The following is an 18,185-nucleotide window of genomic DNA, read 5'->3' as shown; positions in this document are numbered from 1 at the left end:
TCTAGCAATATTAGCAGTTTCACCCAAGAAAGAGATAACATCTAAGTCCTCATCCAAGAGATCTTTAATAATAGCAATACCAGGTTCAACATTAATTTGCTCAGGAGGTGTATAAGTCCTAGTATTACTCTTACGAACAACAGTCAAAGTTTTAACATGATCTTTTATCCTAATAGGAAAAGGAGGTTTTTCGACATAAGCAGTAGGAATAATAGGATCACTATATGTAATAGTCTTTTCTTCGACTGTAATAGGTGCAACTACTTTCACTTCAACAGGAGGATTATATTTAAACCACTTCTCTTTAGGGAGATCAACGTGAGTAGCAAAAGTTTCGCAAAAAGTAGCTACTATCTCAGAGTCAAGTCCATACTTAGAGCTAAATCCATGAAAAGCATCGGTATCCATAAAAGATTTAACACAATCGAACTTAAGTGTCATACCTGACTCCTTACCATCGTCGGAACCCCAATCTTCAGAGTTCGTTTAATTCTTTCCAATAAGTCCCATTTGAAATTAATAGTCTTCAGCATATAGGAACCCGCACAAGAAGTATCGAGCAGGTTGCGATTATCAAGAGAAAGCCGAGCATAAAAATTCTGAATAATCATTTCCCGAGAGAGCTCGTGATTGGGGCATGAATATAAAATTGACTTAAGCCTCCCCCAAGCTTGAGCGATGCTTTCTCCTTCGCGAGGCCAGAAATTATATATGTAATTACGATCACGATGAACAAGATGCACAGGATAGAACTTCTGGTGAAATTCCAACTTCAGTCGCTTATAATTCCAAAATCTTGTATCATCACATAGCCTATACCATGTCATTGCATCTCCCTTCAAAGATAAAGGGAAGACCTTCATTTTTACAACATCATCGGGGATACCTGCAAGTTTAAATAATCCACAAACTTCATCCACAAAGATAAGGTGTAAATCAGGATGCAATGTTCCGTCTCCTGCAAAGGGATTAGCTAGCAGTTTTTCTATCATACTCGAAGGAATCTCAAAGTGAATATTTGCATAAGGTTCAGTAGGTTGAGGAGCATCTCTTTGCTCTTATGGTTGGGGTGAAGATACCCCAAACAAGACCCTCAAAGGATTAGTTTCCATAGTGACAAGTAACAGAAAATTTCAGCACACTATATAATTGTTTCCTTACCAAGTTCCACTCACCAAAAGCGCTACACTCCCCGGCAACGGCGCCAGAAAAGAGTCTTGATGACCCACAAGTGTAGGGGATCTATCATAGTCCTTTCAATAAGTAAGAGTGTTGAACCCAACGAGGAGCAAAAGAAAATGATAAGCGGTTTTCAGTAAGGTTTTCTCTGCAAGCACTGAAATAGTAGGTGATAGATAGTTTTGTGATAAGATAAATAATAACGAGCAAAAAGTAAATAAAGTAAATAAAGTGCAGCAAGGTGGCCCAATCCTTTATGTAGCAAATGATAAGCCTGTACAAATTCTAATAATGAGGAAGGAGCTCCCGAGGACACGTTGGGAATTATTGTCAAGCTAGTTTTCATCACGTTCGTAAGATTCGCGTTCGGTACTTTGATAATTTGATATGTGGGTGGACCGGCACTTGGGTACTGCCCTAACTTGGACAAGCATCCCATTTATGATTAACCCCTATTGCAAGCATCCGCAACTACAAAAAGGAGTATTAAGGTAAACCTAACCACAACATTAAACATATGGGTCCATATCAACCCCTAACGAAGCAATTCATAAACTAGGGTTTAAGCTTCTGTCACTCTAGAAACCCATCATCTCCTTATTACTTCCTTATGCCTTCCTCTAGGCCCAAATAATGGTGAAGTGTCATGTAGTCGACGTTCACATAACACCACTAGAGGAAAGACAACAGACATCTCATCAAAATATCAAACGAATACCAAATTCACATGACTACTAATAGCAAGACTTCACCCATGTCCTCAGGAACAAACATAACTACTCACAAAGCATATTCATGTTCATAATCAGAGGAGTAATAATATGCGTAAAGGATCTGAACATATGATCTTCCACCAAGTAAACTAATTAGCATCAACTACAAGGAGTAATCAACACTACTAGCAACCCACAGGTACCAATTTGTGGTTTTGATACAAGATTGGATACAAGAGATGAACTAGGGTTTTGAGAGGAGATGGTGCTGGTGAAGATGTTGATGGAGATTGACCCCCTCCCGATGAGAGGATCGTTGGTGATGACGTTGGTGATGATTTCCCCCTCCCGAAGGGAAGTGTCCCCGGCAGAACAGCTCCGCCAGAGCCCTAGATTGATTCCGCCAAGGTTCCACCTCGTGGTGGCCGAGTTTCGTCCCGTAAGCTTGCCCACGATTTTTTCCAGGGTAAAAGTGATGATATAGCAGAAGATGGATGCCGGAGGCCCACCAGGGGGCCCAGGAGATAGGGGGCCGCGCCCCCCTGTCTCCTGGACAGGGTGTGGACCCCAGGCCTATTTCTTTCGCTCATAAATTCTTAATAAATCCAAAAGGTTGTTTCGTGGAGTTTCAGGACTTTTTGAGTTGTGCAGAATAGGTTTCCAACATTTGCTCCTTTTCCAGCCAGAATTCCAGCTGTCAGCATTCCCCCTCTTCATGGTAAACCTTGTAAAATAAGAGAGAATAGCCATAAGTATTGAGATATAATGTGTAATGACAGTCCATAATGCAATAAATATTGATATAAAAGCATGATGCAAAATGGACGTATCAGTCACTGAGGGCAATGTGTCAAATTTGGAAATACAACCCACCCTAATGGAACAGATTAACGAGGCTCAGCATGGACACCCCAGCATCGAAGTCATAAAAAGAAAAGTGAGTTCGGGCAAGGCCTCAGAATTCGTCATAGACGATAAGGGAATATTATGGTACGGAGATAGACTTTGCGTACCAAACATAGAGGACCTCAAACAGCAAATTCTAGCAGAAGGCCACACCGCTCCATAATCAATCCATCCTGGAGGAACCAAAATGTACAAGGACATTCAGGAAAATATTTGGTGTCACGGTATGAAGAGGGATATAGCCACATTCATTGCTTGCTGTGATTCATGTCAGCGCATTAAAGCCGAGCACCAAAAACCAGCAGGACTATTACAGCCAAACAAGATACCTGAGTGGAAATGGGACGAAATTGGAATGGATTTTATTGTCAGACTGCCTCGGTCACGACACGGGAATGATGCCATATGGGTCATCATAGATAGATTAACTAAGGTGGCACATTTCATCCCAGTAAAGACAACCCACACCACCCAGAAGCTTGCCAAACTTTATCTCTCCCGTATAGTTTGTCTGCATGGAATTCCAGAGACTATAATATCCGACAGAGGCACTCAATTTGTCTCTAGATTTTGGGATCATTTACAACAACTCTGGGAACTCAACTAGTATTCAGTACAGCATACCACCCCCAGACTGGAGGACAAACTGAATGTGTGAACCAAATTCTAGAGGACATGCTAAGAGCATGTGTTCTCACCTATGTAACTAGTTGGGAAGAAAGCTTGCCGTGTGTCGAGTTCGCATACAACAAAAGTTACCAAGCCAGTCTGCAAATGGCACCTTTTGAAGCCTTGTATGGGTGAAGATGTCGTACCCCATTAAATTGTTCAGAAATAGGAGACAGGCGTATCTTCTGCCCCGACATGCTCAAGGAAGCTGAGGAGAAAGCTAAACTAATCAGGGATCGACTCAAAAAAGCCCAGAGCCGACAAAAGAGTTATTATGATCAAAAACATCGTGAAGTCAGCTTTGAACCTGGCGAATACGTGTATCTACGCGTATCTCCTATGAGGGGCCTGCAACGGTTCAAAGTTAAATGAAAGCTAGCACCATGGTTTATTGGACCCTTCTGTGTGATTGCATGAAGAGGCACAGTGGCCTACCAGCTAGACCTACCCAAAGAACTGCCAGACGTCCACGATGTGTTCCACATCTCACAGTTGAGGAAATGTGTAAGCAACCCAGAAAAGCATGTATCTCATGAGAGCATTGACGTGCAACCAGACCTCACCTACAGGGAACATCCAATAAAAATATTGGAGGAGTCTGAAAGAAGGACCCAACAGAAAACAATTAAGTTTTTCAAGGTTCAGTGGAGCAATCACACCGAGGGTGAAGCAACATGGGAAAGAGAGGATTTTCTTCGGACAGAGTACCCACACCTATTTGAGGATCAGCTGAAATCTCGGGGACGAGATTTTTCCTAAGGGGGTAGGTGTTGTAACACTCCAAAAATTTTGATTTGGTTTTTTTCAAATTCTTTAATTAATTGGAAGGAGGTTATTTAATTTTTTTAAGACTCTCCTTCTCAAAAAAATTCTTTTATGACAAATAATTTTTTTGGGTTCTTCTCAACCTTGATTTTGGGTCTTGAGGGTTTTTCATCTTGTGTTGGCTCAACACAAATAACCTTGGAAAGTTTTTACAATTCTTTCTATTAAAAAGAATTCCTATAAATTATGGATTTATTCTTTCCCACTGAAAGATTTCTCTCTTGCCATGACCTATGTAGAATATTTCTTCCAAAACCCACCCCCCTACTTTGCGTCAAATCAAACATCCAATTCTAGCAAGTTTCAACCTCTTTTAGATTTTATTTCTATTTATTTTATCCTCAAACATTTTTCTGTAATTTATTCTAGACTCTTGGGATTTACAAAGGAAGTACCAAATCCCTTAAGTTTCTGAGCCCAAGCAAATTACCCTAGTTACTCCTTAGTACCCTCAACCTAGATCCATCAAGATCTGCTGGTCCACAGTTCAAATTTTTTAAAATGTGCTTGCTGCAAGTTTGGACCAGATTTGCCATTTTTGGTGAAATTCATTCCTTTTCTTTTCCTAAAAATTTGAGATAAATCAGGCAGCCTCTAGATGCATCAAGAGATCACTTCACCAAGTCCCAGCTCCAGAAAAAATTTCCACGTGCCTAAATCATTTCGTCGAACAGGTGGTCGGCATTGTTTCTGTCAAGATTCAGAGTTCAGTGTTCAGTTCAGTCGACAGTGTCGTTTTCTTCAGAACCACAGCGTCAATCTCGCTAGTGCATGCGTCGGCGCCTTGCTCACTGCTCCCCCTTCTTATCCAGTGCGCCACACGGTCGTTTGGACAGGCGCGAGCGTTGGTGGTGACGTGTCTCGCCAACACCGGCGTCTTCCGCGGTGGCAGAACCGCCTGTGGCGGCCAACAGGGGCCAGCCCTGCCATACGGCGCCGTCCAGCACCGCCCACACCACCAGGAGCCTCCGCGTGGCCATCCTCTTCCCCGTGCGTGCTGCAGAACAGTCACCATGGCCTGAGAGGCGTAGAGCATGCTCTCTGCCGCCGACAAGCCCGTGAGCTCTGTTCCGTCGAAACCATGGGAGCAGGCCAAATCCGACCAGGTTTAGACGTTGAATGGTGCCAGTGGACCAACACAAAGCTGCCCAGTCACCTAAATCCCCCGTCCAACCTCTGCCTCATCGTAATCACTCGCTGGAGTGATCCCGTTCTCGGCAACCGCCTCGGGCCGGCTATAAATGGAGGCCCCAAGCTCGTTCTCGACCCAGCACTTCCCCTCCTCGCCTCAGAACCCTGCCACGCTCATCAGAAGGCCTCGGGAGAGCCTTCTTCCCCGGCTCCGGCCGCCCCGATCCGCTTCGGGCTCCGGCAAGATCCTCTCGGGTGAGAGCACCCCCGCCTCCCAAACTGCGTCAGTAGCCTCCTAGTACACCCACTCCTCTAAACCGTGCTTCAATTTGGCGTCTGCAGCCCTCCTTCGTGAGATCCATCCTCGACCGAACCGTCGTCCGCCGGAGAAGAGGCCGCCGTTGACGTGGTGCTCACCGATGACCAACTCCACCACCCACAGACGCGGGAGAGCTCCGTGAGTCCGTAGGTACGCTCCACTCCCCCTGCCTCGCCGTGGATCAACGCCGGTGACCACCGCAAGCCTCGGGCGCCGGCGGGACTTTGTTTTGATTTCTTAACCTAACGGGTGGGACCCCCTCGTCAGCTTTTTCTCTTTTATTCGAAACATTTTCTTAAAACGCCTTCGGGCAAAGTACGTTTTCTAAGCGAAATGTTTTTCTGGTTTTTTTTAACTAGCCCATGGAAAGTTTCTGTTTCATCACAGATTAGTCCCTGGACTAAACCCTTATAACCTTTAAACAAAAGATGATTTTGAGTTGATTCTTTTTCTGTCATCTTTATTTTTCTATCTAGTTTTTTATCATATTTATTTGAAAAATATTTGGAACAATTTTTATGCACGCACGGTATTTACGTTAGTATCCGATTTCTTTTATAACGTAGATACCAAAGGAGGTGACAGAGCCGCGAACTTCACCAAGCTCGACTCCGACTACTCCGAACCAGGCAAGCATGTTTGAACCTTTGATATGATGAGTGTCTTGCATGTTTACTTGAGAAGTTCTCTCATGGCATGTTTATATAAGCATTAGTGAATGTTATATTGCATGCAAGGCAAGCTACAAGTGAGCTTCGAAACTTGATGTGTTTATATGATGGTAAGATAACCTGATCATGTGGTGGCATGATAGGTTGCAAGCTGGTATTGTTGAAGCATGCCAGTCTTATGCCAACCGTTTAACTCCAGTATTAACGTGGATCAAGTCATGTTCCCTTTCGTCCCCTTTTTCGTGCTGCCACATGTCTTCTGCAAAGAATGCGGTCTAGTCAGTTGCAAACCTCTTTCCTTGTGCACACCAAATAGAGGGGACGTGATGAGGGTTCCATGGCCCTGGATTAAAGCCCATCATCCAGTCAGGGGGCATGGGTGTTTCCGGTTGGGACCAAGAGGGGGGCACCCCTTAGAGCACGCGATATAAATTTGATCCCATGATACTCGAGGTTGTGGCCTCCCCGTCTTAGAGTTTTTCTTGAATGTTGCATAGGGTGATTCCTGGTAGCGGGATGTGGAATGGGTGTGTACTGGTTAGATATGTTTCTTCTAAAATACCGTAAACAAAACTAGTCCTTTGTGACTACGGAAATCCGTTGGCTGTGGGTAAAGAGTACAAACTCTGTAGAATCAAAATCATTCGAGTAACCGTGTCCATGGTCAAGGACTGTGATCAACATTTCAATGTCAGTATCAGTGTCAGTCTCAACGTCCATCTCAGCATCAGTCTCAGTAACAATATCCGGTGAATAAACATGAGTTGTAAACCCGGATGATTGTTATTTCTGTGGATGTACTAACCCGTTTATTATTATGTACTGAGTATTTCCTTGGGATGATTTAAATTCATGAGCTACTTGAATTCGAATGGTGAAATATAAGCCCTTTATGTGATGTTGCTCAGACGTCCGACTGTGGCATTCTTGTTATTTACTTTTAATATAAGCCCTTTATGTGATGTCGCTCAGACGTCCGACTGTGGCACTCTTGTTATTTACTTTTGATATAAGCCCTTTATGTGATGTCGCTCAGACGTCCGACTGTGGCATTCTCGTTATTTACTTTTGATATAAGCCCTTTATGTGATGTCGCTCAGACATCCGACTGTGGCATTCTCGTTATTTACTTTTGATATAAGCCCTTTATGTGATGTCGCTCAGACATCCGACCGTGGCATCCATGTTATTTACTTTCATTATAAGCCGTTTTCGAGATGTCGCTTAGACATCCGACTGTGGCACGCACTGTCATTTATATTTAAATATAAGCCCTTTATGTGGTGTCGCCCTGATGCCCGACTGCGGCATGTTAATTTATTTTTACCTTTCGAGGCGTCGCTTTGGACACCCGATCGGTCTTCAGTTATTTTATTGGGATTTCGGGAGGACTACCGCCTGACTTCCTTTTTATTTAACATGCAATGCAAATTTATTATCTGAGTGTGCATTACTAGTCTGCTCATGTGCATCATGTTTGCATTTGTTATATCTTATGTCCAAACTGTCTTGCGAGTACATTCAAAGTACTCACCTGGCTTGTTGATTTGGCCAGATGTTGACGAAGGCGATCTTATGGATGAAGAGTACGATAGTGAGTCCGACGCCTAGAGGAGTGTCAGTCAGTCACGTGCGATCCTGGAGTTGGTCCCTTGTATCATATACGCTTCCGCTACCCTAATAAAATCATCGAGCCTCACTCCGGCGCTCGATGAGCTGTACGATTTAGGAGTCATGTCACCCACTTCACTGTGACATATCCACCACCACTTTTATTACGAGTCAGTAGTTATGCCACCATACTCCTTGTGTCATATCCGCCTTTATGTATAATATCGGCATGCTTGTAATAAATTGTTGAGCAGCCTCAGCTCAACCTTGTATAATATTTAGTACTTCTGGATTTCTGTATCAAGGATTTGTCTACCAGTAAGGAGGATTTTTCTATACTGGTCGGATAAAATGGTCGATTTTTTAATAAATATTTTATTGGAAAACCGGTCCTGACACCGGGCCGCGCATTTTGTTTTGCTTTAGCAGTAGCGCGGGTACATGGAGCGCGCTACTGCTAAGACCAATATCAGTAGCGCTTTGTCCTAAAAACAACGCTATTGCTAAGTCTAAGCATGTAAAAACATCAAAAATATACATTGGTCATCATTGATCTTCTTGTGTAGAATATAAATAGTCAACATGAATCCTCACTGTACCTGTATAGGTAAAGGCGAGGATTCATATTGCAGCCACAAATCCTACACATATAGTTCAATGAAGACCAAGTTCTCGAGATAGTTTGACAAGTAACATATTTAAGGTGGTAAACACCTTGTTCACTTAGCAGTATGGGACTAAACTTAATTAGTTGCAAGGGGGGTGATACTTAGCAACAGCGAGTTTTGAAGAAAAACGCTGCTACTAAGTACTTTAGCAGTAGCGCGTCCGGCAGAAGGGCGCTACTACTATATCTAGCCTGGAGGCAACGCCGTGGCAATTATAGTAGTAACGCTGGTTTCACCTAGAGCGCTACGGCTACTGCGCTATTAGTAGCGCGGTGACCTAAAGCTCGCTACATGCTAATTAGCAGTAGCATTTGTTTTTGAACCATGCTGCTGCTAAGATTCTGTGTATAAGGTTTTCCCTAGTAGTGTACATGCACGTATAACATCCACTGATGGCACAAACTCGCGCTGCAAGTGGGACGGTTCCTGGGAATCCCACCTTGATCCACCTAGTCCCAACATGGCTTGGTGGAAAAGAAGTGGTAGTCCCATCAAAACTAGCACATATTAGGTGGGAATAAGTGGGATCCCACTTAACATATAAACTGGACAAGCAAATCTTGATTGGAATTTGAATAAGGTAATAGTGCATCAACATATTAATAGAACTTTGTGGAAGCGGCCGCCACAGATACAAGCTTATTTTCAACTTATAGCGACTCTCAGTGAATGAAGCTCACAACTCTCAGTGGTAGTCCCATTAAAAATCTCAGTGAACTCACAAGGACAAAGAGAAAATAAAAACTCTAAGCTGATAAGACCTCGCAACTCTCAGTGAATGAAGCTTCAGGTTGGTTCATGGAAGACGATCACGAGCTCAGGACAAGCCTTCACTGAGTCTCAGCTGCCGCCGGTGCCGCTTCTGGCTTCGCCCCCCGGGTCTCCTCCTTGTCCTCAGGCTCCACCTTCTGCCTGCCAAAAAAACTATCTGAATTCTGAATTCATAACTGAAGCCTATCTGAATCCTATCTGAATTCTGAATTAACAGAGCAAATACATAAGTACAGCAAGAAACTACAATGGATGGCATCAATGGAAGCACGAAATGTGGGTTACTATAACAAGTAGTACAGCAAGCTCAAGAGATCACAAGCATTTGACGGCAAAAAAGGCAGGATTCCAAGAAGATACCTATCTGCCAAAAAAATTCTCAAGTGGCCAACCATCAAGGTATTAACTGGTGCATTGTCTAGGGTAAAGCTAAAGATTTTGTCTTCAATTTTCCAATCTCTCAAGCTATCTTGCACCATGTCAAACATGTTATGAGCGTTGTGCAGAGTTTCCAAGAGGCAAAATCTGATTATTCTGTTTTGTAGAGTCCATGAGCCATCAATAAAGTGGGCAGTTATGCATAAATAAAGACTTTGTTCGTTTCTTGGTGTTCCGCATGAAGCTCGCCGCTACTCTGCCTACTTCGCTTACTTTTCTTGCACTTTGGTGGTTCCACATGGAGCTCACTAGCACCCTTGTGCTCCTCAAGATCCGGGCCAGTAGCCTTCTCGATTTTTATGGCACGCAAGAGCTCACCCTTGTGCTCCTCAAGATCTGAAAATTTTCACAACCGAGTTAAATATGATGAGTTAAGTTCAGACATTAATAAAAGGTACAATAGAATAAGAAAGAAACTAAGTGGCAGATCACTACAAATCACTGAAATACGCTGTATGTAACAGCAAGATGGCCCAATGTTTAGTGTTCGGCGTAGTTATGTAAATGGTACCCATCCAGGTCCTATTTTCTTAAATAAACAATAGATGATGAACAGCCAATTAGCAGTAGCAATCCAGGTCCCCATCTTCTGAAATCCAATCCCCAAATCTAACCAATCGCACCTACCTACATACCTAAAAACGGGCTTTCAGAGAAGAAGATGAAAAAAAAGCATATTTTTCCCTGCCAACGACGACAATATTTTTCCTTGAATCTGAGGGACTATCTTGAATTGATGCATCAGCTGCTGCCGACGATGCATCCGGCACCTTGGGCTCCGGGATTGACGCATCCGGCGCCTTGGCTGTCGGGGTTGGGACAGCCGGCGACCCGGGGGTCGTGATTGATCATGCCGGCGACCTGGGGGTCGGGGTTGGTGCTGCCGGCGACCTGCCCATCGCCGGGAGGTAGGGGAGGGGTGGGGTAGGGAGAAGCTGTGAGGTAGGGGAGGGGCGGAGCAGGGAGAAGCTGCGAGGTAGGGGAGGGGCTAGGTGCGCCGTGCAGCGGCGGCTGCCATCGATCGGCGACGGCGTCGTCCTCCCTGCACCAAGCTATCGGGATGGGCTAATAGGGTAAAGTGGGGTTCCAGTGGGCTAAAGGGGCTAGCCCACTTCTTTTTTTTCTGGTCCAATGAGCTCCCACTAAGGCGTTTTAAGTGAGATGGAAAGTCTAGTCCCACTTATTTCCACTCCCACCTGCAGCGTGAGCACAAACCCTAGCTTCAACATGCAACATGAAATAAGGACATGATCCTAACATGAACATGCCATCAGTCAACATGATTCTAGCATTCATCACTCAACATGAACATGCCATCAGTGTCAGGGATTGATACGTCTACAACATATCTTCAGTTTTTTATTATTCCATGCTATTATATTACCTGTTTTGGATGTTTATGGGCTTTATTTTGTACATTATTATCATTTTTGGGACTAACCTACTAACCGGAGGACCAGCCCGTATTGCTGTTTTTTGCCTATTTCAGTATTTCGAAGAAAAGGAATATCAAACGGAGTCCAAACGGAATGAAACCTTCGGGAGCGTGATTTTTGGAACGAACCTGATCCAGAGGACTTGGAGTGCAAGTCAAGAAACAGCCGGAGCCTCCACGAGATAGGAGGGCTCCCCCCCCCTATAGGGCGCGCCCCCTGTCTCATGGGCCCCTGGGGCGTCCACCGACGTACTTCTTCCTCCCATATAAGCCTACGTACCCCGAAAACATCTAGGGAGCAACCGCAATACAATTTCCACCGTCATAACCTTCTGTATCTGCGAGATCCCATCTTGGAGCCATCGCCGGTGTTCTGCCGGAGGGGGAATCCACCATGGAGGGCTTCTACATCAACACCATAGCCCTTCCGATGAGTTGTGAGTAGTTTACCACAGACCTTCGGGTCCATAGTTATTAGCTAGATGGCTTCTTCTCTCTTTTTGGATCTCAATACAATGTTCTTCCCCTCTCTTGTGGAGAACTATTCGATGTAATCTCTTTTTGCAGTGTGTTTGTGAAGATCCGATGAATTGTGGGTTTATGATCAGATTTATCTATGGATAATAATTGAATCTTCTCTGAATTCTTTTATATGATTGAGTTATCTTTGCAAGTCTCTTCAAACTATCGGTTTGGTTTGGCCTACTAGATTGATCTTTCTTGCCATGGGAGAAGTGCTTAGCTTTGGGTTCAATCTTGCGGTGTTCTTACCCAGTGACAGAAAGGGTTGCAAGACACGTATTGTATTGTTGCCATCGAGGATAAAAAGATGGGGTTTATATCATATTGCTTGAGTTTATCCCTCTACATCATGTCATCTTGCTTAATGCGTTACTCTGTTCTTATGAACTTAATACTCTAGATGCATGCTGGATAGCAGTCGATGTGTGGAGTAATAGTAGTAGATGCAGGCAGGAGTCGGTCTACTTGTTGCGGACGTGATGCCTATATACATGATCATGCTTAGATAACGTCATAATTATTCACTTTTCTATCAATTGCTTGACAGTAATTTGTTCACCCACCGTAATACTTATGCTCTTGAGAGAAGCCACTAGTGAAACCTATGGCCCCCGGGTCTCTCTCTTATCATATTTGCTTCCAATCTACTTTTATTTGCATCTTTATTTTCTGAATCTATATTATAAAATACCAAAAATATATTTATCGTATCATATTATCTCTATCAGATCTCACTTTCGCAAGTGGCCGTGAAGTGATTGACAACCCCTTTGTCGCGTTGGTTGCGAGTTCTTTGTTTGTTTGTGTAGGTTCGTGGGACTTGTTGAGAAGCCTCCTACTGGATTGATACCTTGGTTCTCAAATACTGAGGGAAATACTTACACTACCGTGCTGCATCACCCATTCCTCTTCAAGGAAAACCAACGCAAGCTCAAGACGTAGCAGGTTTATACCCCGCGGTATGAACCGGACAGAAATATGACCTGGTCGGGCTTGGCGGTTTACTTGAGACCCGGTTGACACTTGGCAATTCACTGGCGACCCGCCCTGACCAGACGATTTAGAAGCAACATGCCTGAACATTATGATGCACTAATAACCCGGCGAGCGGCGGACGGATGACAAGGCCCGAGGCCCAGAAGGCCGGTTTATGTTAATAGCGGGCCGGTTTAAGAGGAAAGGCGTGAGGAATATTTACCTTACAAAGGAGTTAAGACCCGGACTTGTATACGGTTTGTATTAGAAGATAGACTAGTCCTAATCCTAATAGGACTCCACATGTAACCCGCCCCTCTAACATATATAAGGAGGGGCAGGGCTCCCCAAGAGGGGGGAGAGGGAAGATAATCAATAAGGCTAGACACAACTAGAGGAGAGCCGGTTTACGGCGACTCCCTCATGATGATAATGAGACCTAGCCACAAACATCATGTAGGGTTGTTACCGGATGATGTTTCCCGGGGCCCGAAGCTATATAAATCCTCGTCTTGTGTTGCATATCTCGATTCCGCTCAACCCCTCTCAAGCTACCACATAGATGCGTTGGCCTCACAACTAAGTCCTCACACTAGGACATCTAACTTGACAATTCCACGACAATCAGTATAACATTCATCAGTCAACATGAACATGATTCTAGCATGAACACAGCTACTAGCGTGTAGCACAAATCTTAGGACACACAAGCAGTAGCACAAGAAAATTATCCTAGCACACACACTGTACAAAACAAGAACAGATCAGTCCGATTGGATTCGATTGGGATCGCATCCAATCGGATCTGCTAGAATCCTATCAATCCTAGCATATGCCTAAGAAATTAACCGCTAATCTACATCTAGGAGCAAGCTTTGAGGGGATTTGACTCACCAGAGCATGCGCAGCCGCGGCGAACCGAGGCCGGGGTGAAAACCCCGGCGGGAAGGATAGAGGTGGCGGAGCAGAGGACGAGCCGACCTCGATGACGGCCTGTGGCGTCGGCCCCGTGCTGAACGCCACACTGAAGGTCGAGAAGGACGGCCCGCCGATCAGAGAAAACCCTTGGACAGGGGTCAAGAAAACCCCTGAGCCCAATGGTGTCCCAAGAAGGGGCGGCTCCGTCAACGGCGCCGGCGCCGAGCCCAGGACCACGACATCCGGAATTGACGGCGGAGCAGGAGCGGCCGGCACCGCATTGGCCGGCGCTCGTGGAGGCCGGCAGCAGATGGGGGACGACGCCCGCAGCACCGACGCCCGCAACGCCGACGCCAGGTCGCGGCCTGAGTTCTGGAGCACGGCCAGCCAGCGCTCCTGGATGCTGGCGATACGCTGGTCGATCGGGGTCAGAGGGCGGTGCGGCGGTGGGCATGGCAGAGCCACCGAAGAAGAGGAGTGGAGAGGAAGAGGCCGGGAGCGGTGGGAACAGTGCGCCTAGGCGGTGACAGGAGAGTGGGGGCGAGTAATGAGACGTCGCCTCTGTCTCCCGCGCTGCTTGAGGCGTGCAACTACCCCGCACGCGCGGCCGCGCCCGACCAGGCTCGCGAGAAACTACCGATTCGGCAGTTTCCGCCGGGCCAGGCTGCGGGCTGCTTTGAGGTCCGTGCGGCCCTCAAACCGCATGCAGCCCAGCCAACCAAATAGGCCGCGCACATCTCGCGCGGGCCTGGTTGGGCTGCATGCGGGCAACCAAACACGTCCCAAAATACACCGAGCTAGCTAGCTTGCTAGCTCTTCACCAAGAGGGTGAACGGTTAGCGAAGACTCTGACGTGGCCCAAGTTTAGTTGTGTCCACAAGAAAAGTTTAGACAGAGTTACGACATCCAAAGATAGAGTTAGTAGTATTTTTTTAATTTAGAAATCTCGCCAACTTTCTTGATTTGGAATAATGTGAGGCTCTGTTCGGTAATCATCCTCTTCCGGAATCTGCGGAGCGGGAAAACTGCAACTCCGCTATTTTGAACTGCAGCTCTACCAATTCCAGGGAGCGGAGTGATACTGAATAGCGCCTTAATATGTACAAGAATTGGGTCATGAGGACTACCCAACCAAACATATCACCTTGTAACTAAATTACAAGCATACTTGACGAGATTGTGAGGTTCAGATTTAAAGTTTCTACATTCAAAAATGAAATTACATCACTGAAAACTATGCTTTCTTTTTTTTTCATGTACGATTGCACCATGATGGCCTCCTGTTAGGGATATAACTATTTGTGTAAGCCGCCCAGGAGGGGCCGGGTTACACAAAGAAGACTCACCAGAAAGAAGCCCAAGACCAAAGCATGAAGATGGCGGTTCATAGAGGGCTTAAGGCCCACAGATGACTTAAGGCCCGTTGTAGTAAACCGCCACAGTAATATGACTTGTATCATAAGGTAGACTTAACTAGTCACCGAGCCGGACACTGTTTATAAGCCGGCCGGGACTCTGTAAGCCGCAGGGCGTCAACCCGTGTATATAAGGGGACGACCTGCTGGCGGCTTAGGAAAAAGAAACAACTCATCGAGAGCCGGGCATAGCGTATCTCGCTCCCTGGTCAACAAAACATCAATACCAACCCAACTAGACGTAGGCCTTACCTTCACCATAAGGGGCCGAACTAGTATAAAACCTCTCGTGTCCCTTGTCCCGATTAACCCCTTCAAGCTTCGTAGTTGCGATGGCTCCACAACTAAGTCCTTTCACGAGGACATCTGACGTGACAATTCCAGGACAGTTGGCGCCCATCGTGGGGCCAGCGCATGGTGGATATGAGTTCTTTAAGGGCAACTTCGAAGGGCTCAAGGGATACGTAGTGGGCCGGATGAACAAGAGTCGTCGCGGCAAGATCTACATCGACGACGAAGGCTGGGGCCCCAACGCCGGCTCAATCGAGTACGGGTACCGGGTCCCCTTTGGCGGAATCCACGTCTTCATCGGCCAGATCGGAGAGCCGAGACCTGAGCCGGACAGCAGCACTAACCTCATCGAGACGGCTCAGCATGCGAGGAAGACCCGAGCTCAACCCTTCATGAAGCGTGCTTTCGTGGGCTGCATCCACGGAAAGGAACTTCCTGAAGGATCTGAAGATGGTGGTGAGACGGTCGTCTGGTCAGACGGTGATTCGTCCGCCGGTTCAACAGATTCGTTATACCAGGTGCAAGATGGCGTGCTCGGGGGCTGTTCCGATGGCATCAGTATTCCAGACCCCTATGAGCCGCCAAGATGGGCAGGAATCTTTATGGCTGGGACTCAGCCCGGTTCTAATTCTACAGCTGTTGTAGCAATAACATCCGGGATAGGGACAGCCGGGGCAGGTGGCCCTGTGCGCCCGCCGGCTCAGGTACTGATAGACCTCATGGACAAGCTTACGGCCCTGTTAACCGCCACTGTTATCCCTGCGAACAAAGGTGCGCATGACGCGGAGGTGGCACGGGTGCGTGAGGAGATAGCTCAGGCCAAGGAGGCCTTGGCAGCTGAGGATACTAGACTAGCTACAGAGCGGGCGGCTCTCGATGCCCGGGCACAACGGTTGCAGTCCGAAGCTTACCAGCTCACGATGAGCTTAAACGCATCCAATGAGGTAATGAGGAGGAGACACCAGAAAACCCAATCCCGTTTACCTCTGAATTACGAACCTCGGGTTCTTTTTGCTACACCCGGAGCCGGCCCAAGTAACCCGCCAGATGCCAATCAGTTTATGATAGCCGGAGCAAGAGGACCGGCTCAGCCTCGAGAGATGTCGCCTCCTCATGTGAGCATGGCACCACCGCGTTATGTGCCGATACCGGAGGGTCACTTTTCCAACCCCATGGAGAACTTAATCGCGGCTTCGGCGCGCTTGGCGGCTCTGCCCGTGGATGGTGATGGCCCGACAGCAGTGGAGACCCGGAGGGTCAAAGAGCTTCTCCAGACGGCCCTGGCTCAGCAAGAGACCTATTCTTACAGTAGAGACAGGATCCATTCAACTCCTCCACCTTGGTTAGCACTGCCTCGTCAGAACTGGAGCCCGAGTTACAGCAGGCACATGGAGTCCGAAGCTTTGTCAAGCAACGCCCAACACCGTGACCAACATGGTGGCTATAACCCGGTGCAAGACCGAGTACGTCAGGAGAACGAGCGGGCGACTCAGCTGGCGGCTCAACAGGCGGCTCATCAGGATATTCCAGAGTATCCAACGACTTCTGTTGAGATGGGACTAGCCACTAGGACCGGTGGTGTTCCTTGTTTGGTACTGGATTTGCGCAACGTGCGCCTGCCCAAGTTCTTCAAGGGACCTCGAAAGGTGCCAAATTACACGGCCGACTTACAGCCTGGAGCATGGATCAAGAGTTATGAGATGGCCATGGAGTTGTTGGAAGTCAGTGACGCGGCAATGGCTAAATATTTCACCATGATGTTAGATGGAACGGCCCGGTCTTGGTTAAAAGGTTTACCACCCAATTCCATTGGTTCGTGGGAAGAGTTGAAAGCCCGTTTCATCCAGAACTTCAAGGACACCTGTAAGCAATCTATGTCGATCCTGGACTTGATGAATTGTAAGCAGGGGGAGGGTGAATCCACCACCCATTGGGTACGCCGGGTCAAGGAGATAATTCATTCATCTGATAAGATGGATGCCGGCTCTGCAGTCCTTATGTTGGAGAAGAATTGCAGCTTTGAGCCGCTGAGGCAGAAACTGGGGCGCCTTAAACGTGACTGCAAGGATATGGGTATGCTAATGGCGGCTTTAGTCAAATATGCCGATTCTGATAGTACCAAGGATCCCGCGTCGGACGATGAGAAGACAGGGAAGGGAAAAACGGCAATGGAAAGGGTCAACAGCACAACCCGGTGAATCAAAGTGGCAATAAGCGTAAGGCGGACGGCAACCCGGAGTTTGTAGCCAACGCTAATGCACAGGGTAACAATCAGAGACGTAAGGGTAAGTGGCCTCGATCCGGTGGGTCAGGCCCATCTCTTGAGCAGCTACTCAATGAGCCCTGCCCGAAACACGGCACCCGGGAGCACCCCGCTACATACCTGTGGAAAGATTGCGTGATCATGAAGGCGTTTAAAAATTCCAATACCTTTGATGGCAGTTGAGGGAGTTCCGGACTAGGGGGTGTCCGGATAGCCGGACTATCATGATCGGCTGGACTCCAAGACTATGAAGATACAAGATTGAAGACTTCGTCCCGTGTCCGGATGGGACTTTCCTTGGCGTGGAAGGCAAGCTTGGTGATACGGATATGTAGATCTCCTACCATTGTAACCGACTTTGTGTAACCCTAGCCCTCTCCGGTGTCTATATAAACCGGATGGCTTTAGTCCATAGGACGAACAACAATCATACCATAGGCTAGCTTCTAGGGTTTAGCCTCCTTG

General features: G+C 46.8%; 1 long non-coding RNA gene across 1 annotated transcript; it reads right to left on the bottom strand.

Moving 5' to 3' along the window:
• Window positions 1-9,238: 9,238 nt before the first annotated feature.
• Window positions 9,239-11,018, bottom strand: LOC123113564 (uncharacterized). Its single transcript, XR_006456082.1, has 2 exons — window positions 9,824-11,018; window positions 9,239-9,604 (listed from the first exon to the last, which is right to left on the bottom strand). It is a non-coding gene; the product is annotated as an uncharacterized lncRNA (long non-coding RNA).
• Between the last annotated feature and the right edge of the window lie 7,167 nt (window positions 11,019-18,185).

The sequence above is a fragment of the Triticum aestivum genome, chromosome 5B, assembly GCF_018294505.1.
Source record: "Triticum aestivum cultivar Chinese Spring chromosome 5B, IWGSC CS RefSeq v2.1, whole genome shotgun sequence".
Classification (NCBI taxonomy): domain Eukaryota; kingdom Viridiplantae; phylum Streptophyta; class Magnoliopsida; order Poales; family Poaceae; genus Triticum; species Triticum aestivum.
This window is presented reverse-complemented; position numbering and strand designations above follow the sequence as displayed.